Source organism: Ammospiza caudacuta, chromosome 1 (assembly GCF_027887145.1).
Source record: "Ammospiza caudacuta isolate bAmmCau1 chromosome 1, bAmmCau1.pri, whole genome shotgun sequence".
NCBI lineage: Eukaryota > Metazoa > Chordata > Aves > Passeriformes > Passerellidae > Ammospiza > Ammospiza caudacuta.
In genome coordinates this window covers 142751106-142776233 of record NC_080593.1, presented here as the reverse complement: position 1 = coordinate 142776233, position 25128 = coordinate 142751106, and positions in this window count along the sequence as shown.

Genomic DNA, 25128 nt, shown 5'->3' with positions numbered 1-25128 from the left:
TGCAAGGCTGAGCTCACCCCACACCCTTGGGGCAGAACCTGTGACTCAGCCTCCCTGGAAGAATAAAAATTTTATTTCTATGGCTCTTATATCTCAACACATGTATAGCTGAAAGGTTGAAGCTTCTGTTTCAGATGTTCTTCTCTTGATTAATTATACAGCCTTGTAATGACTGATGAAGCAATGGAGCCATTTGACACATCTGGCCAGACTTGCTGAGGTGCAGCTCTTAGCTGTGTCCCCAGTACAGCTGTCCCATGTTTGAAGGTGCAAGGACCACATTTCCTCTTAGGAGACTTCCAGAACTTTGGTGCCAGACTTCACCTCTGTGCTCTGGGCATGCAGAGCAGCCAGTCTACTCCAGGAGGGGAGGTTTTGGTCAAAGTGCCTTTCCAGGGTCCTCTGTTTTGAGCTCTCCTGCTTGACAGTGTGAGCTCTGCATTGCCCCTTACAATCAGGCTTGTACCCTTTAAATTTTGGTGGCAATCAGTGTCCTTTCTATTACTTACTAAATGTTTTGAGAATAGATACAGGGAATCTGCACACTGAGTCCAAAACACAGTGTGCTGAGTGTTGCACTTTGGGAAAGGGCAATGCTAAGATGAAACCAAATCAGAACCTTTTTTGTCATTGTTATCCACAGTGAAGAGGTTTTTGCTGTTTCTTGATGCATGTTGCTGACAGTGGTTTAACAGGTGTGATCCACCCCCATTTGGCTGTATTTGAAAAGTGCACACTGGCACTGCAGGTTGTGGGATGTAAAATAAATCTTAGATGGTGATGGTCCCTGTATGCAGAGCTGGGTCAGGCTCTGGAAAGAACTAGTGACCCATTTTATAGCTTCTTAATGTCTATCAACACACAACTGGCTAGCTGTTGGGGGAAAAAGATTTTGAATTATAGAAAAAAGTGTGTTACACTTTGTAATATCTAGACATGAAGGATCTTGACCATTGAACAGTGCTGAAACCTCCCAGTAACTGTAAAAGGCATTACTGCTCCCCATGTTGGCTATAACGGAAGTATCTGAATAAATAGAATAATAATGAACAGCAGTTATTAAAAGATAATAACTATTAAACTATATTAAAAGATAATAAGAATCACAGCTGCTGTCATTCAAGAGCTGTGTGGTTCTTGAAAGTTACAGTCCCCCCACACCACCTCATCTGGAGATCCACAACTCATATGAGGGTGAAATCTCCTAGTCCTTAGCAATGTGCACAACATGGATTTCTACAGCCAGCTGCTGGGAGGAGCAGAAATGTGCACCCCACATCTGGGTTAGATAAGGAGATAAGGATAAGGCTCTCTTCTGGAGCCTGGAAACTGCTTTTCTTCCTGACTGATGCTGCAATGACCAGGATATTCCATCTATTAAAACACCTTGATGGATGCAAAGGGACTAAATTAAGTGTTTCAAATTTTCAGACATAGACAAGTAAAATTTCTTCTGCAGACAATGTAGAACTAACAGGGGCAAGCAAGATATCCTGAGTTCTTGAATTTTTACACTGTGCTTAATCCTTCATATGACAAACCCATTCTTTTTAATCCTAACAAGAACAAATTTTATAAACAGGTAGCCATGAACCTCATCTCTGCGTTGGAAAGAAGCTGTGCCTATTCACTGTGCCTATTCATTGTGAGCCACAGTTTTATTACTGACTTGGGACTGATATTACTGGCATTTGACATGACCACATGGCAATACTGGGTGCCAGGCCCTCTTCTGATTTGCTTTTGCAGCACATATTCAGCTTCCCTCTGGTTAGCTCAGGCCCAGTTTGTGGCAGTTTCCAGTCCTGTGGTGCTGTCAAGGTATTAAAACATCACTGCAAGAAGCAGCTTCTCACTGGTGCTTATCAGTGGAGCACATGCCCGAGATTCATGTGAATCGTGAGGAAATGGTTCCCACTACTGAGTATATTAAGTTAAAGGAGAAAGTGATTTCCATAGTAACCACATATGGTAGGTCAGATGGTGACTTTCCAGATTTACCACCAGTGGTTTTGATCCTGAATTATTTATACAGTGAATTTAGCTTCTTCAGTCTTCTTGGCATGTTGCCTGTGGATCTCCATGTTAACATGTGGGAGAAAATGCAAGTGTTGTATGTGGTGCCAGAAAGGCTTAGACTTGATGTTTTTATTCACAGATGAAACATTGCTATTCTCATGGTAAGTATCAATGCAAATAATAATGGAAAGTCTCTAATCTGCTTTTTACTAGGGACTCTGCAGTACACACTAATTTGAACAATTTATAGGTGGAGCTGGTAGCAGTTGTATGCCTGTATTGCCAAAGAGTTTTTCACCCTAGGGCCTGCTTTTCTTACTGAAACTCCTTGAAACTTAAAACCCTTTGGCTGAAATTCATCAATTCTCCTGTTTCTATGGATTGTGATTTTTGGAAGGAAATTTCATTCAGTTGCAGTCTAAATTTGGGGGTTGAATATTGCTTTATTCACATCAAAGTTTTTATTAAATTGTTTTCTGAAACTGGGCTACTTCTAACATTGGGAACAAGCACCCAAAAGCACAACAAAGTGATTTTAGGATAATGATTTACCTAATTTATTCTCAGAAATTATAGCCAAATTGGATGAAATGGTAATTTTTTTCTTAATTTAATTATTTATTGCTTTACCAGCCCTCTGAGGTTGTTATGTAGCCCAGCCTTTCAGGTTTTACTAAAAACAGACCTGTAGTAATGAGGGATATATATTTTATAACCTTGTGGGCACCCCTTGTAGAACCTGGTGTAAGACAGTCCTGAATCCCTTACTGTTGGTAATTATTTCCAAAACTCACTGTAGCAGAGAGCTCTGCATGGAACAGTTTCCTGCTAATGTGGTTGAAGTCCCAGCCAAGCTAAGGCATTTCTACAGCTCTCCAGTGTGGCATTTTGGTTTTTGCTGGCTGGGATGGGGTGTTTTGGTCAGTAAGGGGTGGCTGAGAGCAGGTCAAGGTGCTTGGCACAGCATCAGCACCCTGGCCTGAGACTTCCTTTGTCAGAATTTGGCACTGATAAACGTGAATATCCTTTATCATATTTATTTATCATACTTTGTCATATCAGACACCATCCCTGGGCCACAAGGACTCGCTGCACAGCTCCAGCATGCCAGTTCTCTCCTTTGCCCAGGAGTTTTCTGCCAGGGACACTCCCAGCCAGGCTCTTGTACACAGGGAAGAGGGGGTAAGTAATTCCCTCGAAGGAGCAGAGGCTGCTGAGCTTTTCTGGATCACTCACCACCACAGGAAAAAGCAGTGCCACCATGGAGATCCCACAGGGATGGGCAGTGGCAGAGGTGAGGGATGGACTGGTTTCTGCCAGACAGCAAAGCCTTGGCCTGGGGAATCCTGCCAAGGAAGGTACCCAGGATGAGAATGCAAAGTTCACAGTCCCAACCACTGTGAGCCTGATTCATGGTTCAGCTGTGGGCAGGAGGTGAGCAAGGAGACAGCACTGTGGGTGTGGGAGTGGGGTGGGAGTGGGTGTGCTGGGACACTGTCAGAGCCCAGGACATTCCTCTGGCTGCCCTGGACTCAAGACTCTGGCAGGGGGCTCAGAGACCTTGGCACAGAGTCAAAGACACCTGTGCCTTCAACTTTAACCCATGGAAACAATTACCAACTTTGTGTGAAGAGTTACAACCCACAAGGGTTTGAGTAGAATGACAGTGAATTTATCACAGGGTGAAAAAGTAGAATTTTGGGGTTTTTAGCATGGGGGTTCAAGAGGCAAGATGGAGGAACCCGGGCATGTCCTATCTTTCTCCTTCTTCTCCTTCTTTTTCACCATCACACCTTCTGCTGTGATGGTGGCACTTTTGGATTGGTTTAGAGTAGAGACAGACTGTCTAACATAGGTGATAGATATTGGAAAATTATTGTAAATAAAGTACATGTAGTTTTTAGTATAAAAAGATAACACTGCCCTTAGGGTGGTCAGTGTGCCTCAACCTGACCTGCCAGACAGATCTCAACAGGTCAGAGAAAGGATGTTAGAGATAAGAGAAAAAAAACAATCTTGAAAAGCAGAACCAATGACTCTCAACTTCTTCTTCAAGTGCAGGGCTGGGAAAAAAGACTTTTAATACCTCGGGAGCCATTCCAACAACAACAAACCTGAGAGGACCCAGCTGTGGGGAACTATCACAAGGGAAAGCAGCTGCTGAGAAATCAGGGATGAACATCATCTAATTGTGCTTCTCTCCTTAACTGAGGCTCACAACAATGTTTGAAGCCAATAACCAAATTGGAACCAAAAACCAGCAAGGTCTATATGCTGCCTTCCACCCCTTACCATGAAGCTGAAGGAATCAGAGCCACATGACAAGTTTTCAGTGTGCAAAATTAGCTTAAGACACAAATTAGATGATCTTTAAGGTTTCTTCATACCCAATCCATTCTATGTGTCTGAAGAGTGACATGCTTTGATTTGAAGCACATAAGAATTGTTCTGCAGAGCTGCTGAATTGCTGATGAAAATGTGTCACTGAACTCTTCTGTGCTTCAGCTTCTTTCTTCAGTGATGGAGAGATAGAAGGTTGATCCATAATGGGTTGAGAGAGGATGACCATACTCCTAATGCAGGTATCTGAAGCTAGGCAGGATGGATGCAGACTGACACTTGTTTTTCAGATACCCTTTCTGTTCCACAGTCTCATGTGTTAGGTTACTCTTTTTGACTATTTTCTTTTATAGTCACCACTCCTTTTCAAAATAATCTCCACCAAAGCCAGGGTCCAGATGAGTTATTCAGTGGGAGGAATACAAACAGAATAATATGGATTGGGAGAAACCTGTAGATTTCACCTGGCCCAATATCTTCTTCAAGCAGACTTGAATTTGAAATCAGAGCATGTTGCTCAGGGCCTTGTCCAACCAAGTCTTCAATATCCCCAGTGGTAGAGATTCCCCACCCTCTCTGGATACTTTCTCCACTGCTGAACAGTGCTCACAGTGAAATATTTTCCCTTTGTGTCTCTTTAGAATTTCTCTTGTTCTGGCTCGAGCCTTGTGTCTCTTGCCTTGTGTCTTTTCACTGTCCACCTCTGTGGAGAGATGGACTTCACCTTCTGTCCCTTAGACAGCTGTGGGCAGCAGTAACATCTTCCCTGAGCTGCTGCCTCTGGCTGAGCAGGGCTGTCTCACTCAGCTTCTCCTCCTGTGAGGAGGGGCAGTGTGCCTCAGTCCCCAGCCATCCTGGTGACCACTGTGGGACTTCACCTGGTCTGTCAACATCTGCATCGTGTTTGGAAGCCCAAAGCTGGCCACTGTGGCTACAGCAGTGCTGGAGAGAGGGGAAGGATCTCCCTCAGCCGGCAGGCTCCAGCCTTGCAGCAGCTCTGGATGAAGCTGGGGAGGTGCCCTGCTGACTGAGGGTCACTCGGTGTTCACCAGCTCCTGTGTCCTTTCCTGCAGAGCTGCTCCCGAGCTGTGAATGAGGCTGGGGAGGTTCCCTGCTGACTGAGGGTCACTCGGTGTTCACCAGCTCCTGTCTCCTTTCCTGCAGAGCTGCTCCCGAGCCAGCTGTGCTCCGGTCTGCACAGCTGTGTGGGGCTGCCCCAAGCCAGCACACCTGAATGCTGTAGAAGTGGAATAAATATCCTGGCATGTCCTGGAGGCTCGGAGGAGAAACGCCCCCCAGAGCATGGAGGGCTGATATTTGGCTTCTGCCACCACAACAGCTTAATGTGACCAAGGCTTAATGTGACCCTGTGTTAAATGCTGAAGCAAAGGTGCAGAATCGCTGCTGGTTGCATATGGGGAGGCTCTGTAATGCAGCACTGTGAGGTTCTGTAATGCAGCACGTCCCGTCCAAGCTCTGCAGCCGTCCTCGGGCTTCTTCCTTTTCTCCACTAGAGGGACCCAAATGCAAATAAAAGCTCCAATTTATCAGCTGGGGAAAAGTGTCTGGGGTCAAGTATACCAGCATTTAATGGAAAGCAGTATTTTCTCCTTGCTAGTGTTTGTATGAAGGACTCCAGTAACCATTCATTGTATTAAGGAATTGAGTAACCATTCATTCATTCTCACAGAGAATTCCAGCTAACATCTGGGATCCCATTCCAGAACTGGACTTTTAGGCTTGAATATCTCAAAAATAATAGCTGAAGTAGCTGCAGGCCAAAGAAAAACCTTTGCCATTGCTCAGAGTGTGTCCTTTTCTGGGCAGTGCATATTTCATTTTCCAGGTGCATTTTATCAGTGACCTCTGCTGTGGCTCCCTGACATTGCTCCTTTCTGCCAGATGACAGGAGAACATGGTTTCTGATTCAGCTGACAGAGGGGATGGGAATGAAAAATCACTGCTCTTCACTGAATGTTTGCAACCTATTAGAAAAACGCTCAGAGGGATGGGGATGTGGATATTCTATCCCAGACCTTTGGAAAAAAAGGCAAAGGGGAAAAAATGCTGAAGGGACAAAGACAGTAACTGATGTTTTTTGTCTCATAATGGAAAAAGCATAGGATTAACTCTTCCTCCCTCCCAAACAAGATTGACTAACAAAAGCTGCTTTAACTTCAAAACACTGCTGATTAGCTTCAAGTCAACTGAATAAATTTTCTTCCTGAGGAACTACATACTAAGGAAGGATGAGACAAAACCTATATTAAAAAGCTGAGTTCCTCTTTTTTTTCTTCCCTCCCTAACTTGGGAAAAAAACCAAAAAAGCTAAGCACATGAGTGTGGTTTAACTTTGTGCACCACTGGCTCTACAAAAACCCAGCCTTGAACATCTTCTAACTACACATGTATTTAGTAGAGGAACAAAGTTTTATCACTGCCTGGGCTGCACAACCAGTTTGGCTGCAAAAAGCTGTGACCATTTGTCCTGGTCCTGCAGGACTGCTCAGGGCTTTCCCTTAGCACATGATTATGTTTGGAAACAGTTTCATGAAGGAGGCTCTGAACAAAGCCCTCTGGGTTTAATGAGCGGCCACCTGAGCAAGCAGGGTGGGAGGGGAGCAGGCAGCTGGACTTTAAAGCAGCAGCTGTTTGTGCTGGTGTTTGTTGTGTCCCTCTTGATGTGCTTTTCTGAATTGCCAGGCTCAAATCTGTCCCTTTCTCACTCTTCTGTCACTGGAAGTTTCCTCCTGCACTCCTCCAGCAAAGGCTTCTCTGTACAGCCGCTTACTCCTCTTGTTCTCCTTCTTACCCAGGTTAAAAGGGGAAGGTGTCAAAGGTTGCCAGAAATAATCCTCTGGGCAGTGTCCTTCCTGTCTGCCATGTTATTGAAACCAAACCTCCTTTCTGTCCATCCTGGCAAGGCAGGGAAATGATCTCAGCAGGGAAATACAACCACAGAAGAGGAGGAGGGTGCTCTGGGCAGCGGCACAGGGGCTGTGAAGGGACAGAGGGAGGGAGGCTCCAGCACATCCACCCTGTGCTCAGGCACAGATCCACCTCAGCCCTTCTCACCTGCCATGCCCTCAGCCACAGACAGACCCAGGCTGAGCATGCTGGAGGGTTCTGAGGCAGGACTTTGGGCAGTGCCTTCACACAGGTCCTGCTCTTCTCCCTGCTGGCATTCAGACCCCATCACTGCATCAGAGAAGGACTGGTGGGGTGGCTGATTCAGTACACTCTGGATTTAGAGACAGATTCAGTCAACAAAACAGGTATTTAGGGTTTGTGCAGTTTTTATAAATTTCTGGAGCAAATAAATATATATTTGATGCTGGTAAGATTGCTTTTGCCAAAAGAAAAGTGCTGTAAAAGTGTGATATCCAGTTATGTGATTAAACTGGCAAAAATGCCAGGCCTCAGTACCCAGACTCACTGCTTCTTCTTTTGTTTTCCTGCAGGTCTTTGTATTTCTCTTCTGCCTTATCATTACCTGTCCCACACACTTCTCTCATAATCTGCTGCTGACAGTTTTCTATTAGACATAATTTCCTGACCGTCTTGTGTATAACTTAGACATGCTGTAAATTTTGAGATTTATGTGGAGTTGTATGAACTGTGCTCTTGAGACACTTGAAAGGAAAACATTGAAATGAACAAACTTGGCAGAAGAAGTGCAGTTGGAGAGCTGTGAGGTCAATCCATACGAGGTAGTTAAAGCCAGTCAATGTGAGTTGGTTAAGATGAAACAGGCCCTGAGCTCTGTCACTGCTTGGGACTGAGCCATTAGTGACTGTACGTGCTGTGAGGTGGATTTGGGTGGATGCTCGATAAGAAAACTCCCTGATTTGCAGCATTCTTGCTTGAAATTCACCAGTGTCTGGAGGCCAGGTGAGCTTGGAGAATCTTTAGCAGCCAGTACTTTGCAAAAAACTGGCAGAGTTGGAACACTTTCAGGCAACAAGAATGAACTCTTCTTTGGAGGCATGCCTGTCTCTGTTCAGTTTTGGTTTTTTGGGGGATTTTTTGGTCCTTCCCTTCCCTTCCCTTCCCTTCCCTTCCCTTCCCTTCCCTTCCCTTCCCTTCCCTTCCCTTCCCTTCCCTTCCCTTCCCTTCCCTTCCCTTCCCTTCCCTTCCCTTCCCTTCCCTTCCCTTCCCTTCCCTTCCCTTCCCTTCCCTTCCCTTCCCTTCCCTTCCCTTCCCTTCCCGGAAATGTGCTGGTTTGCAGAAGAATTTGGACTTAGCAGTCACAGATGTACAGACAGACTGATTCTTCACCAGTAAAAACAAGCAAGTCATTAGTGGTTTTGGGATAGGGCTTGTAATCCTAACAACCCCCTAGATCTGCAGAGCCTCTTGGCATTGGTACAGGTTGGTACTGACACAGTCCTAGTTCCTGTGCTAGGGCTGGTCTTGCCTGATTTTACAGCAAAACACTTCCCTTGCAGTTGGACTGTCTCAGTTCTGTAGGTCCCTGGTGCTGACTTTGCTGACCTGGGCAGGAGAGAGTGAAATGCTAGTGGCTGTCTCTGTCTGTGGAGTCCTTTTAGATGCTAAAATGGGAGGGTTTTTAGTCTCTAAAATGGAAGGGTTAAAAATGATCCATTTTAAAAGAACAAAAATTATTAAAATCAGGGTCTTCTCAAGAGCCATGGCCATGCTGAAGCCTTGGTTTCAGGTAGATGAACACGTGTTCATGTACATCCCTGTGCATCTCTGCCCTTGCTGGGTCAGCAGAAACTCAAGGGGGGTTGTGGAAAGAGTATGCACTTAAATAATTGATCATCCATCACAGATCCTTGCTAAAACAGCTGACAGACCTGCAAGAAATGTGAAGAACTCTCTTGGTGTGTCCTATGGGTCAGCTCTTACACATGGAAGTGTGGTTGGAGGCTGCTGGAGGCCCTGGGTGTAGGGTGAAAGCTGAGCTTGTGGCCGTCTGAGTAATGCAGTGTAATTTGACAAGGCGGGGCTCTCTAACTTTCCTGGGGCCTATCCTCCACCCTGCACAAAATATCTCAGGCACTAAATTTCTAGTCTTCTGTAGCATCTCAGAAGTGGAGCTGAAAATATTTATCACTGATCCATTCAAAGGTTTTTGCTGAAAAAAGAATTTATTGAGATGTTTAAAGACTTGGAAGGCTTGAGATGAGTTATTCCTACTTAGGTTCATGCCATGAGTTAAATCTTTGGAGCAATTTTCATGGTGGAATAGTCATGCTGCTTTTTCATTTGCAGGCTGCAGTGTGAGGTTTTCCAAAATTTTAGGGTAGTTTGCCTTTGTATCAAAACTCTAGATCTTTGAAGGTTTTGTACAGAAACTTCAACATACCTGTGACTGGTTTATCACTATGAAGTGCTTTTGTCATGGCCAGGGGTTTGACTGGGTTTTTTTTTGAAAAAAATTAGCCTGCATCAGACATCTCCTTGTCAGGAAAGGTTCAAAACAATCAGACCATGGAAAGAGCAGCAACTCAAGACACTCTCATGACAAAGACTTCAACATTAAAACAGCCAGTTAGTAACACAAGCTCTGTTGTCAAGTGGTTTTATTTCTAAAACTGTATATCCAGAGATAAACATCACTCTCAGAATGGATGATATCTCACAGAGAACAGCAAGATCACTTCTTGGGGGGAGACAGACACACACAAAGGAAGCAAGCAAGCAAGAATCATTCTGTTTAGATTTTCTGATGTTCATCAAAATGAAACATATTTATCATGTTGTTGATTGCCAAGTAGTTATGTTGGCTTTCATTTAATGTGGTTTCTAGGATTGTCTCCTTTTCAAGGGTCAGCAAATGAAAAAGGAATCTTTAATTTCGCCTTTGCTGTAATCAATTTAGAGCTTTCTCTTGATCTTACTGAGAATAGGGTGAGGCCAATATTAATTCCATGTGATAAATAAGTAAAAGAAGAGTTCTTTGAAAATGGATTTTGAGCTGGCATTGTTTTGAAGCTCTGACAGAAAATAGTCAATGGTGACTGATGTGCTGAGGCCAGAACCATTGTATGTGCTGTCCATTATATTCCTCATTGCCAACTGAAAGCACAATAGTATTCCTGGTTTTGAGATCCTTTTTACCTACTGCTATTCATAGACAAGGAAAAATCATTGCAGCTTCTCATAACTGAATGCCAGGAGAGATATCAAAAATGTTCATTTTGTTGCTGCTTTAGATTACAGAATGAAATTAGTTGCATATGTAATAAGGCTACTGGTGCCATGAGAAAATGATTTGTGACTCATGAGAGAACTTCTTAGCCAAAAATATACAAAGATAATTGGGAAATGATTTTTCCCCCTATGTGGCAAGACATGTCAGCCATATATTTCTCACCACATAATTGGCAGGAAAATAAAGCAGTTTTATAGTCTTGTATTGTGCTAGAATATGTTGGTTACTGTAAACCTTTGCAATCACTCAATTACAAGGTACCAAAAAGAAATGAGATTCAACAACAATAGTTCAAGACTTTACTCAGCTCATAAGTATCTCCAAAGTTCTGAAAGTATCCCAGAACTTTTCATATCCACTCATCTATTACTTTTCCCCTGAAAATGGTGAGGCTAAAAGAAGTTGGCTCAGCCCAAATGTTTAGGTCTGTGTGCTTAGATCAATTAAGCATTATACATGCACTGCCTGTTTGTCCAGAGATTTCCACAGATTAAAACATGGTCATTAAATAATTTTAAAAGTACTAATCTTCCAACTCAGACATTGCCAGAGGCATTTCCCATATTTTAGTAGAGTAAGAACAGTCTAATTTCCTCTTTGAGAGAGGCAGCCTCTTAAATGTGTAGGAAGTACCAGCTCAGTGCTAATATTGCCAGCCTTTGGATGATGCAGGAGGCATTCTCCTAGGAAGGATGTTTGGACTGATGGAGTTTTGTTTGGCATTGCAATGCTTTGTTACCTGGAATAACAGCATGTGCCTTCATCAGGAGGATATTGTCATGATTAGCCCATAGAAATGTGACTAACAAGTAAACAAGATCTGTAAACGCATGTGGCACAGTGAAAGCTCAGAACTTAATGAGATTTTAGTAATTTAGATTTATAATAAAACTAGTCAGTTTGAGAATTATGGCCAACTGCAGCGACATAGCAGGCTTGAAGTCCACAAGATCATCTGTTACAAAATAGAAATCATATTTTCCCTTATTAGGATAGACATACATAGTTATTTAAACTCACAATAATACAGCAATCATTTGCTGGGCTGGCTGACAAAGGATAATAAAGGAGAACTAATCCATTTTGGGATAGGGATAGTTAGCAGAAAAAGATTATACCCTGTTGTATATTATTTCTTGGTCTATGCAGTGTAAGGTTGGAAAATATTAATTGAAATAGTGAGGGACTAAGACTATTGTGTGTAGGGTCCCAGCCTCATTAGCTGCAAAATTTGGAAGGTGTGGAGGGAGAAAATAAAGGGGATTTCAGAGGAGAAAGTGTTCAATGCACTCAAATCCCACGCCTGGCCCTTGCCCAGCACCCCGGCCGTGCAGCGCCGAGCCCTCTGCAGGGGAGGGATGGGCCTGCTGCTGGAGCCCACTGTCTGCCAGGGGCTGGGATCCTGGGATCAGGTCTTCCTGCTGCTTGGGAACACTGAAAACTGCTTCCCTGAGCCAGGATTGGGATGCAGGAGGGAAGAAGGGAACACTGGGGCCACTTTCTGGTGTTATCCAAAGTGTCAGGGCAGTGTCCAAGCCTGCCTGGATCAGTGCCATTGGTCCAAAGAGTATCCATGCTTCTGGCCCTGCATCAGGCAAGGACTAAAACATCCAGAGCAGTGTTTAGATAGTGCTAATGTTTCCTGATGCCCAAATCTGGCCAAATTTTTCTAGGCATTTAGCCTATGAACATGTGTAGGTGAAGATGAGGTGAGTTGATTTGTAGGACAATTTATGAACAGCAGCTCAATCCCACCATGGTGCATCAGAGCTGGGAGGAGAAGCCCCGTTCCCAGATTCTTCTATGCCTGTGCTTGGAAAGTCAACCCTTAATTAAAAAAAAAAGAAAAAAAGTTTTTTGGTCTGTGTCCATGCAGCATCTTGCAATGACCCAGAAGTTCTGGTACTTTACCCCCTCTATTAACTACTGGTAGATGAGCAATCTCTCACCTGAGATAGCAGGACTTGCACATTTGAAGATCCATCACTGAATAAATAAGAAAACCCCTCTTTTCTCTGATTTCTGCTTCATTTTTTCTGAGTAAGTGGAAAGTGAACTCCTCAGATTGAATACTAATTAAGCCAAATAAAGGCAAGCCAGAAGGGAAACAAGAAAGAAGTGCTAGTAAGGATCATCTACCAGTCAGTGGTTGGATACTACATTTGGAGAGCATTTCTGTCTCAAAAGAGTTAAGGAAAGATACCAAGAGACCACTAAGGACTGTGGATGTGTACTGAGCAGTCAGCAAGCCCTGACTCTGATTTACTGAGAAAAATCCATGGGAGTCTTGAAGAAAGGGAAAAAGAAAGAATAACTTAAAATTCTGCTGTCAGCTTTTATGCCTTTATATCAGCTCTAGGAGATTTTTGGTTGTCAGTGGTAAAATTCTTTGGATATCTCCTGATGTTCCTTCCCCCTCCTCTCAGCATCATGGGTGTTGCACCTCCTGGTTTTACCATGTCCTGCTTCTGCCTCATGCTGCCTCTCTTCTGACCTCCACCCATGTCTGTTGTACATCAGGCCTCCCAAAACAGAATTGCCATGCATTTTCTTTTGCTAAACACCTTTCTTCTCTGCCCCTGCTTGTTCAGCTGTGCTCAGGTGTCACTACATTCTGTCTCCCAGGGATCATTCCTTCTCCAAGAACCAATGATTCTGTAAACTTTAAATTAGGCACTCTGTTAACTGAGTCACTCAACTGAGTGTGCTGTCAGGATCTCCCTTCAGGAGCCCATTCACAGCTCCTGAGAGGCACCTGGTACTACAGGGAATTGCTCCTGGTCTTCACCTGCCTTTTCCCTCTTGGTCCTCTATCACATCCACTAGCAGTTTGCAGACATCTCATGTGTTCCATGGCAGCTCCCTTATCCAAGATCCCTGGGTGTAGGCAGCTGATCTGAGGTCCAGAGAGGGACTGGTCCTTCCTCAGTGCTCAGTTGCCCCTCTGCAACAGCCCTGCCCTTCCCTGCCCAGCCATGGACCCCATTTCCAGACTGTTGGATTTGTGGGGTTCCCAGACAAAGGAAGGAATGATGAACTTGACTCCATGTTCTCAGAACGCTAATTTATTATTTTAAGATACTATATTATATAAAAAAATACTAAATTAAACTAGACTCAAGAATACAGAAAGGATATTTATAGAAGGCTAGAAGATATAAATGAAAACTTGTGACTCTTTCCAGAGCCCTGACAGAGCTTGGCCCTGACTGGCCATTAAGTAAAAACAATTCACATGAAACCAATGAAACAATCACCTGTTGGTAAATAATGTCTAAACACATTCCAAAGCAGCAAAACATAGGAGAAGCAAATCAGATAATTATTGTTTTCTTTTTTCTCTGAGGATTCCCAGCTTCCCAGGAGAAAATACTGGGCAAAGAGTTTTTTCAGAAACTATGATGGTGACACCTGTGAAACCCTGGTTTGCTTCACTGGTCCTGCTTCTCTCCTCATCCCAGACTGTGCCCTGAAATCCCAACATGGCCTGGACCCACCCTGCTCTCCCAGTCAGTCTTTGCTGTTTGGTTTAAGCCAGTGTTGGGGTCCCTGTGTCAATGAAAATAAGCTGTACTGGAAACGGCCACACCAGAAGTGTTGGCCTGCAGACAAGTACCACAAACAGCTTTAATCACAAATCACACTCAATGGGGCAGCACAGCAGCCAAAATGGAGATAAACTGAGCAACTTTGGAAAAACATTTGAGCAGAGACAGCAGCTGATTTATTATTACTCATTTTCTATGCACTTCATTGAACAGATTTTTCTGTTTATGAATTCTGTCTTTAATATTTTTATAATACTGGGAAACAGGCCTGGCCCAATCCTTGTATCCCAACATTCCCACAATTTTAGCTGTATTATGAATCTGCATCTAAGTTCTGGTTTTCCAAAAGACCCCATCTTTCAATGGAGTGAGGCAGCATTCCAGAGCCATACAGACTTCAGTCTTGAAGAGTTCCAAATGTTGAGCTAGCTCTGAATGTGACCAGCTTACAGCATAAGCTCCTTCCTTCTCTCTCCCTTTCTCTCTCTCTAGTGTGTGCATGTGTATGAGCACAATCCTGTGAGGTTTAATGAATCCAGCACTGTGCTGCAAGGAAAATAGGCATTGCCAGGTGCAGTTTGGACTCATTCTCTTGCTGAAAAGCTCTGATCCTCTGTGCTTCTGCATGAGATTAAGTCAAGGTGAAAGGCAAGGCTTGGTTTCATAACACCTGAGATACTTGGATGGATCTCAAATACTCAGGTGTTTGGATATGGATCTGCAAAACACAGTCCTAGGAGAGACTCAGGCTGTTGTGCAGTGGTGCCTGAAGGTCGTGTGGGATCTCCCAGGGTATTTCTGATGGCACCAAAGTCAGCCCTAGATCACTCCTGACTGGAGATGCCTAGTGTACATGTAGCCACATGGGGACGTTTATCTTTAGGATAAACGTCTTTTAGGAGATTCAGCTCCACTCTGGAGCTGAATCTCCTCCTCTGTGCTAGTTGAAGTGGATTTGCAGGGCACAGACTGGATCACCTTGGGGTGATGCTGCACAGGGATGGCCAAGGGAACAGCCCAGCTGTGGAGGGGAGCGTGTGGGAGTACCATGCTTGGCACGAGTGACTTGGCAGGCCTGTAATTCATTGTCATCTGGTACAAAACTCTGTTTCAATATGGGCTCTTGAAACTACTCAGGGAGACTGTAATGTGAGTGCAGGCCAAGCAGAAAAGTCAAGTGATGTTCAGATTAAATTGAGAAGCCATTGAGTTGTCTCTTCCTGCATCTTGAATGAATGGAGCTTTACAAACAAATTTTTAATGGGAAACAAATCCATGCATTGCATACAGTTCTGAAAATTGTCAGGCTGGAAGCCAAGCACAACAAGTTTTAGGATTTTCTCAGCTTCATAATTGTGTTATTACATTGTATGATAGAAATTGGGCTGTGGCATTAATTCTGCTCTCTGGCATTAAAAAGAAGAGGAAGTATTTCTTCCTTAATTGACAGATAGCATTTCATTCATGGGCCATTAGCAGAATTAACTTTTTGCCTACTGAAATATTTTCTGTGTTCCTGATTTTATATGATTTAACTTTGGTAATAAAGAACTCTTTTATTTGTAAAACACTAATCTGTATCAAGCAGAGAAGAAAAAAATCCCTTACAGGAGATAGGGAAGAACTGTAAACTTTTAAACTGAAGATGCAAATCTGCTATTTCAATGCACTGCAATGAGTATTTGGAATCACCCCTAAATGTCTTTATAAAAGCTACTGACCTTTTATAGTCTCCTTGCCACTGGGTTCAGCTCTTTGCAGGTTGTTTTCAGGACCACAAGTCTGGGATGCTGTGCAGCAGGGAGCTTCCCTGAAATCCTTGTCTGGAGATCCCTGCTGGATTGGTGCATTAGTCTTATCAGCAAGAAACACTTTCCCTTCTGTGCTCAGTATAGTGTATCTATTTACTAATATTATTATAATTACTCTTTTCATCTGGGCACAAAAGTCTGTATTTGCAGTTTTGCTTTTTTCAAGGAGGGGGAAAAACCCAAATGGCTGCTATTTATGAGTGAGGTGGAGTTTCTGGCAGATACCACATGGATCTTTGGTCTTTAGGAATGTGGATAATTTTGGCAAAGATTTTTGTGAACTTCAGTCATGGCAGGAGGGTCAAAGCATTTTGAATAAGCATGGGTAGGTCTCATCTCCCAGGCACAAGAGTTTTGGTGGGACCTGACTTTTGCATCACTCTGTTGCTTTCATCAATGGCCCAGCCTTCTGAGGGTTTGCCAAAGCATACCTCTGGCCATGGACTGGGGAGATTCTCTCTCACAGTCAATGTGGTGTGAGTCTGGTGGGGAAAATGGGCTAATTCCTGAAAGATATTGGCAATGTGCTGACATTATTGCATTATTTAGTGAGTGCTGCAAATTGCTCTGAAGACAAAATTGTCTCTTCCACCCTTGAGGAGAAATTAACCTGAAATGTCAAAGCACAATCATTGAAGCCTCTCTGCTCATCCTGTCACCAGATTCTCTGTGGTATTTATGTATGTTCATTGTTTCAATTTCTTGCTCTGCCTCATTGTGATAAATTGTCCATAAAATCAAAAAAACCCATCCAAATCTGATACACTGATTTCCTCTTCCAGCACACTGTCTAGGGATGGTAGAGAAAGGTACTGATGAGTTGTAGAACATTGTTTCTTGTCTAAGTGCTTAACAGCAGCTGAAAACCTTGCCAGAAAATATGAGCTATAATCTGTGGAATTAAAGTCCTAGGGGGGAAAAAATTCTTCTTTGTTGTTGTAACTTCTCCAGACAATGTGAATGTGAAACAGAGCTTGAGGTTTGTTTACCATTTGCTGTACCTGTTCTTTTCCTTTAGCAGAGGCTGAGATGACTTAGCAAGCACTGGAAAGTCGTGCTTGCAAGACAAGAATTTGAACACCCTCTGGAGCAGAGAACAGCTCTTGCTGCTGATGGGTCATTAGCAGGTTAAAACATTTTAGCTCTGACCATGTCCAAGGAGAATGACTGCTTTTGAAGAGGTGCAGGGCTGTGTTCTTCACCACTCCTGGCCACTGAAGATATCCTGAGGCATATTGCAAGGGACATTGTGTCAGACCCCAATTCAATAAGCAGGCTGTGCTTCACTGTATTTTGATTTGTCATGTAGCCCCTGTTTAGTTTAGTGATATGTCATAGATCAGAACTTTAAATAGAATAAGGAAATTTTTTAATTACAGGAACTTTCTATGAGGTCTCTAAATACAGATTTCATCAACTAAAAGCATTTTCTCTGCTTCCCAATCACATTGAGAAACCAAGAGTTTCTAGTAGCACCACTTGAAGTTGCTGAGCTGTGCTATTTAGGTGTACTGGAATGAATTAGGAGTTTCTTTCCAGGCGACCTTTTCTGACAGAAATGGTGACGATAACTCTTCCTAGTGAAATATCAGTGCAGAAGAAAGGCCACATTCCTGCAGTGCTTCCCATGTCTTATCCTGAACTGCTTTTCCCTTATTTTCTGCTTGTGCTTAAACAGCTGCCAGGCTTCACCAAAGAAACAACCACTGGTTAGTGCAGGGTTATTTGATATATAAGTGTATGGGGGATCTATTCTGCTGTAAGGAACATTTAAATGCAAGATATCATATCTGGTTATAGAATAGATATCATATCTGGTTATGGAATAGCTCTGAATGTATATGAGTTGCTCCCTAAGACATTAAACAAGCAACAGCTGGTGTACATTTAAGATGAGCTAAGTGATTTATCTACTCCTTAAGTTTTGAGGGCAAAGCTGAGTATCATTATGTAATATTAACACTTAAAAATAGCAATTATATATATTTTGAATAAATGAACTCTGAAGTTGAAACACTGAAGTTCTGACTGGAATAAGACAAAAATATTTTCAGCATGAAGACCATTGGACATGGGAGGGAGCAGGCTTCCCAGAGAGGTTGTGCCATCTCCAAACTGGATAAAACACCGAGCAACCTGGTCTGGTCTCATGAGTGTCTCCTTCTCTGAGCAGGAATTTGGGCTAGAAACCTGCTAAAGTGCCTTCCAATATGAATTCTCCTAGAAGTCTGAGATTCTATATACTTTGATGGTGCATTAAGGTTTCAGTTAAGCAAGTTTATTTGTGCTGGTGTTGTAAAATGCTCTCCACAGAGGTTTTCCCAGATAAAAGATTACTTGCAATAGCTGGATCAAGCAGATTATCTGGCCTGGGATTTGGGACACAGATCATTAGGTAAGTGTGAGAGGAGGCACAGAAGTCTCACTGCTTTAATAGGAGTTCTGTTCCACAGCTCTGCTCACCTGCTTGCCTGGTTAAAGGCTGCTGGGTGCATCTTGGAGGGATGCTTGGGGGTTACATTGCACGTTTTTATTGCAAACTTTCCCTGCTTGTTAATGGCAAGGTAGGAGAATATTCAGGACAAGGAGTTTAAGGCCCAAGTGGCCACAGAGTTATTTTAATGCCCTGCACAGAAATAGCACCATTAGGGGTAGTGGTTCTGAACATCTCAGTGTACTGCTGCACTAAAGGGCTTCCTGGAGAAAATGGGATGGGGCTGTTGCAATGGGCAAACCTGGATTTTAGCTGATTTTGTGGTAATGGACTTGGCTCATAGGACAGGACAGTGCTTTGGAGGACTTTCAGAGCAAGGAGAAAAAGCTTGTGCTTGGGAGGGAACAAGGAATACACATACAGATTTGTACTAGAACAATAGGATGAACAAGATAAATGCCTATTGTTTTAAATGGACCTACAGAAATAAACAAATGTAACAGAATACTACTGGCCTCCTTTTAACTTCTGCAGCTTGTATTTTTACTGCTCATCCTGAGTGACTCTTTGGTAAAGTCAGTGAGTGTGCCAGCATCGATCTCACAAGAAATCCCATTCAAATAAAAAAATCTTAGTTTTGAAATATTTCAGACCACTCTCCAATAACTATTTTCATATTTCAAGTTCCCATCCCATCTTTGGGATAGATCATGGAAAAGCTGGGTGAAATGGCTGGGTCCAAATAGATACCTAAGCTCCCCTGAAGAGGCCCAGATGGTTGTAACAGTGGATTTGCTTCTGACCCTACTTTAATATTCATTTATTTTTAGCAATTTTGACCACTTGCTTGGGAAGTTTCACCTCTGAAGTGCTTAGGCTGCTTTCAGACCCACCATCATCCCAGTCAGGAACATTCCAGGAATGGCTCACACGGTCCTGGCCCTAAAGTATCTGCCTGTGATGGAAACACAAATGCAGTAAGGGATGCTGCTACAGTGGATATGTTCTTTTTTGGTGAGGGTGTCATTTAGGGGGTGATTTGATGCCCAAAGTGTCTCAGTAGAATTGGCTCAGCAGCTGCACAGTTTTTGTGCAGTTAATGCTGCTCTTAAGTACCTGCTGACAATACTGAATTGATTTTCTTCATTTGCTTCTGCAGAATATGTTTAACCTTAAAAATACATTCTTTTATGAGACTATCCCTTTCCTCCAGCTACCCTTGTTTGAATTCACTATGAATCTTGGACACAAGTAATGCATACAGTTCTTAGATTACATTCCAGATTCTGGTCATTTCTGTGGACCAGCTTCAGAAGAAGTTCCTGCTAAAAAGGAAGGTCACCAATCAAAACCACATCTGTGTACATGAAAATCCCCCAAGCACAGTGTTGAGTGCCAGGCTGGCTGGGGGAGCAGCACTGCTCCATGCAATTCACTGGACAGCTTCTTTTCAAGGAGGGTATTGGCACAATGGAATGTGTGTTGCTGAAATGCACAAACACTGAGCTCCAGATGCAATGAGGTTGCCTGATTTTTCTCTTCCCCAATGTGCCCTGATGAGTTTGGGGTGGGATCCAGTAATTTAATTTGTGATATCTTTTAGATCACTACAACTACTCAAAAGATGAAGACAGAGGCAAATAACATTTTGTAATACATTTATTGAATGGTAATGTAAACCAGAGAAATCTATGAAGAAGGGAGGAAATCATATTCCCTGTCTGGGAGGTACTGAACTGAATTTTAAACCAGAGAACCAGACATGGCTGAGGCTGAGAAAGGGAAGAGGAAGAGTTCAGCTAACTTTTCCTGTAAGAACTAAATTACTGGTGAGACCATATGAAATTTTTCTCATTTTCTGTACTTCTGACCTCCCTTTACAAATAGACATGCTCACATTTTGACAGTCTCCCCTGTTTTTGGAAGTATTTCCCTTGATAACGGTTTACATAAGATTCTTTTATTTTTCTCCCCAGAGGATGGGTTGTTCTTGCAGCTGGAGTCCCTTGCCAGAAAGTTCTACCATCTGATTCCTTCTCCTGTGTGGAGAGTAAAAGGACACAGAGACAGTGAAGCTGTTTTTGCTGTGCAAGGCAGCAGTTTCCCTTTTCATCCCACCATGGCAGCTGAACAGCATAGGACGAGAAAAGGCTCAGTCTCTGTAATGAAGTCAATATCTCCTCATCTCTGAAGAGTAAGAGGAATTTCAACCAAGAGAGCAGACTGGATTACTTTATCTTAATTTCTCATTTTAGTTTCTACTTTGTGTTTCTCAACATGTACAGTACCTGCTTTTTTTGCAGTCACTGGGGGATAAATTAACTCAAGGTCCTACTTACTACTTACTACTTCAGCATTTATACAATTTCTGATCAACCTACATTTGACATGTAACCTATAATCCTTCTGAATGTGCTGTAAAGATTTCCATGGGACTTGTGTTCTCCAGACCAGATCCTGTTTTGTTATTGCAGTTTAAACCACTGCACTTGCACTGAAACCTTAACATTTTACCTCTCCATCCACATCTATGAAATCTGTGATTCACTTGAAGTATTTTGGATTTGCACTGGATAAGTTGAATATGACTGTAAAGAAATTTATTGTGTAGATTTACTCCACCAAATAACCACAGTGCTTATAAATCTTTCAAAACTAAGATTAAATGAATTTATAGTCTGATGCTGATATTTTAAGGCACAAATTCTGGAAGCTGTTCTCTAATAGACCTCAGGGTTACTATTATGTAGATTTTGCTCATTTTTCCTTGACCATAATAGGCAGACTTAATTTCTCTCTTCTGAATTTTATGTCATAAATGCAATTGTATAGAAACTTTACATTTGAACAGAGTGGGACCTTTGACTAAAAGAAACCATAGGTTATATGCAATGAAAGACAAGGGCATTCAGATATTTCCTACCACTGTCATTCCTCAAAAGATAAAATTATCTGATCAAATATTTGAATCTGTATGGAATGCCCAACAAAACTGTATTAGAGAAAACTGCAGTTCACTTCTGATTAACTTTGTATTTTTATAAGAGTTTGTCCCATTAATTCTTTCGCACTCAGCGAAAGGTTAAGTTAGACTAATTCAGACAGGCATATTTTAAGGTAACACCTATCTTTTAAAAGTTTATAAGTTTCTCAACAATGTGAAAAAGGCTTGGACAACATGATAAACACTCTAACTAACATTCTAAGATACCACAAATGATTTCTGCTAAAGATGATGGGCTGACAGCCCTCTTTGATGCCAGCCCTCTGTGAGGAGCATGGCTCCTGTGTCCCTTGGTTTTATTCTGGAGACTTTGTGCCCAGGTTTTGACCTTCACCGTGCCATCATGCTTTGTATTTTTTACTCTAAGGTATATCTGTAGCTTTGGGAGCAAGGCTGTGCTGTGTAAAGCCTGATCCTCCAAAGCACAAACACCCTGCCCTTGATGAGGGACATGCACAACATTTAACCTGCACAACATTTTTTGTCCCATAGAGTCTACATGAATAAAATGTATGCATGCATTTAACCATTTTCCTGGATCCCGCCCACAGTGCTCAGACTTAGAAAATCTGAACCCATGTTCTATCATTAATGAATGACCATGCATATTGTTGATGACTTTAGCTGTGATGAACATCAGCTTCTGGCATGAGTCACTCAGGAGAGGTCAGAAAGGATGATCTGGACTTTGGAAACAGTCCCCTGAAAGGACAGACCCACTTCACCCCTCCACCTGCACCACACTGATAATTTTTGGGACCACACATGAGTTTTACACAGGCTGCAGAAGAGTCAGAAAAATGCAGTGTTCAGGGCTGAAATTCACCCATCTGTGCCCTGATGTTGTGTTGTATGATGTGGTGTCCTGCTGCCATTCCCAGGGTACAGCCAGGCAGGAAATCTCAACCCACAGTGGGAGACAGCCCTTCACTTGGCATTGGATCTCTTGGGAATGGAGTGTTCTTACTGAGGAGAAAAGGTCTGGATGATCCTGAGACTGACATGAGATAAACACATATTTGAAACATCTTGGTATTTATTTGCTTGTTATTTTATGGTAGAAAGGCCAAAGATCTAAGAATACCTTTTTTTTCAAGTCCAGACATAATCTGCAAATATAACTGAAAATATTTGAGCAACCTCAGCTTTCCTGTACCTACCAACAATGACTCCTTCCACTTGCACTAGGAAATATCCCTGATTGTAGTAAGGTGGCTGGAACTTACTACAACTTTTGGAACTCAAAATCTTTTCCTAAAGCTTCCCCTCCCTTACAGCTTCTGATTCTCAGTTGCAGATGGAATATTCTGGTTGCACCAAACCCAGGCCATGTAAGCATGACATCTAAATCCTCATGTCCTGCTTGATTTCTCTATGGTGTTAGAGGGTCTTGTGCTAAACTGAAGGAGTTACATTACTTTGGCATCTAGGCTCAAACCCCCAGTCCACAGGCTATGAAGGGATTTATATGCAAACTTCTGTTTTTGAATACCTGTGTTTTTCAGGACAAAATGGGCCCTGATATGAACGAAGGCAATAAGTGCCAGAACTGAATAAAAACCCATTGAAAACTGTCAAGGAGACGTCCTAGAAAACTGCCAAGGAAGTTCAAAGTTTACCATTTGCTTGTTAGCAGAAGTTTCTTGAGAGCACAATGTAAGTACAGTTCCCAAAGTAGTTAAACTGCTTTTTGAAGCTCCCACCTCTGGCACAGCTCAGAAGGAGCAGTAAAATGCACTCCTGGAAAACAGGAGGTGACCTGTGTTAAGCTTGCTTTGATAATAAGGTGCAATAGGAGTTCAGTTCCTGAGAATATATTTCAAACAGATCCTATCCCTAAAATTTTGTTTCCTGATAGAAAATGCTGGCAGAATTGATTCAGATTTATAGTAAAGTTGTCTGTTTATATAGTTGCAGTGCCTGAGGGCAAAACTATCTTTGTATGTGCTTTTCTGTAGAAACAACTTTTTAGTGCTGTATTGTTACAAATAAAGTGTGATTGCCCTTTTTGTGGTTAAAAATGTTTCAAGAAGGTACAATAACCATGGAGATTAGCAGACAAGAAAGAAATAGTTGTATGTTTACTTGTGCATGAAAATGTTCCTTTCCAAAAACCTTGTAACAAATCTTTTTAGCCATGGCAGGAATAGGCAGAACTGTAGCCTTGAATCAATACCTGTGGGAGATGATGACTAACAGACCCAACAGAGTTTTTTGTTTGGAGGGGAGTGCTTAAACTTCTGGAGTTGGTACTAGCTGTTCCTTTGAACAATGCTGTACTTATGATTCAGACCAGGGCAGTTGTGTTGTAAGCAAGCAAAACTGATTATTTCCCTTCATATGCTTTCTAAAAAACCATTTTTTAAAATGGAAAGAAACTTTAGGTGGGTCTGAAAGATAGAGGAGCCTCTAAAGTACTTGTGAATCAGTTTTCTGGTGTAACTGCATCCACATGTGAAGTTATTGAAAACACATGTGACTTGGATAAAAGATTACATTTAAAGAAGGGACTAGAACTGAGCTACAGACAAGAGAGTCCTGTGTTTCATCAAACACTGCGCTACACATTTTCAAATGTTTCATGTTAAGAGAAAATGTTTAGATGATTTTAAACAGGGCACTTCTCCATTTCTATTCACTTGCTTATCACAGAGCCCTTATGAGTGTTTCTGTTACAGAATAATCCACCAAGGCCATTCATCTGGTTGCTTGCTTGGGGGAAGAAAATCGAGTTACAGTATGTTTACTCTAAGGAATGGTATTATGTATTTGTAAGGTTTTGAGCTGGGTGAGCCAGCTGGGGAGAAGAAACAGCAAACACAAAAACTTGCCTGAGATTCATTATCATCATTATCTTGCTCTGCATTTTCAGTTTACACACTGATAATAATAAGTACATGGTGCAAATCATATTAACTAAATCTCTAAGAGAAGCTGATATGAATTCAGACAATTAGGTATTTAAAAAAGGCTGAGATACTTTAAAGTAATTAACAGGCAATGCAGAACATGATCCAGCTCCATCTGAAAAAAGATGTTTCATATATCCAAAACTCAAATCGTGGTAACTGCACTGTAAATTGTTTATTAGGATATAAGCTGCACTGTATTTTAAACAAAAGTAGTTTGGGGCTGGATTCAACTTTCCCTGCGTATAGGAAGTGTTTTTAGCATATTATATATAGTTAGATTCTTCATGACCTGAATCCTCTCTGAATTTCTAGTCTCTCTCCAGCTATTTTAAGTTTCCTAATGAAGTATAAAGACAAAGTTTACCAAAGAAATTTGGTGTATTATTGGTCCAGACAGGCATGGTTCTGTAAGTAATAGCTACAGGAATAAAGCTTGAAATGCATCTTTGCCTTTCACCTCTGCATCCCAGTCATGAAGTGTTTTTTGCTGGAGGCAGTGGTGTTACACAGCCTGAAACAAGGCCTGCACTTCTGACTTTAGTAATGCAGTTTTCCTACTGAGCCCTACTAATAGAGATGTGTGACATACTGGTCCAGAAATACAAAATTATTTTAGATTCGTGATGAATGGTGAGTATGCATCAAGATCAATAGGAAATATAATTATTTTCACTACTGTGTTTGGCAGTTTATTCTGTCTCAAGCAACTAATAACCACAATGTCAAAAAGCTCCAGTGATTGTAGGATGCAGCAGTAGCACCTCAGTGTCTCAGGCAGCCTGTTCCTGTTTAATGGAGGTGAACCTTCTTCCAAAGGTCCCTAAATACAGAAGTGCCATTTGAGACATGAAAAGCTAGAATATGACTGGACCTTTTTTT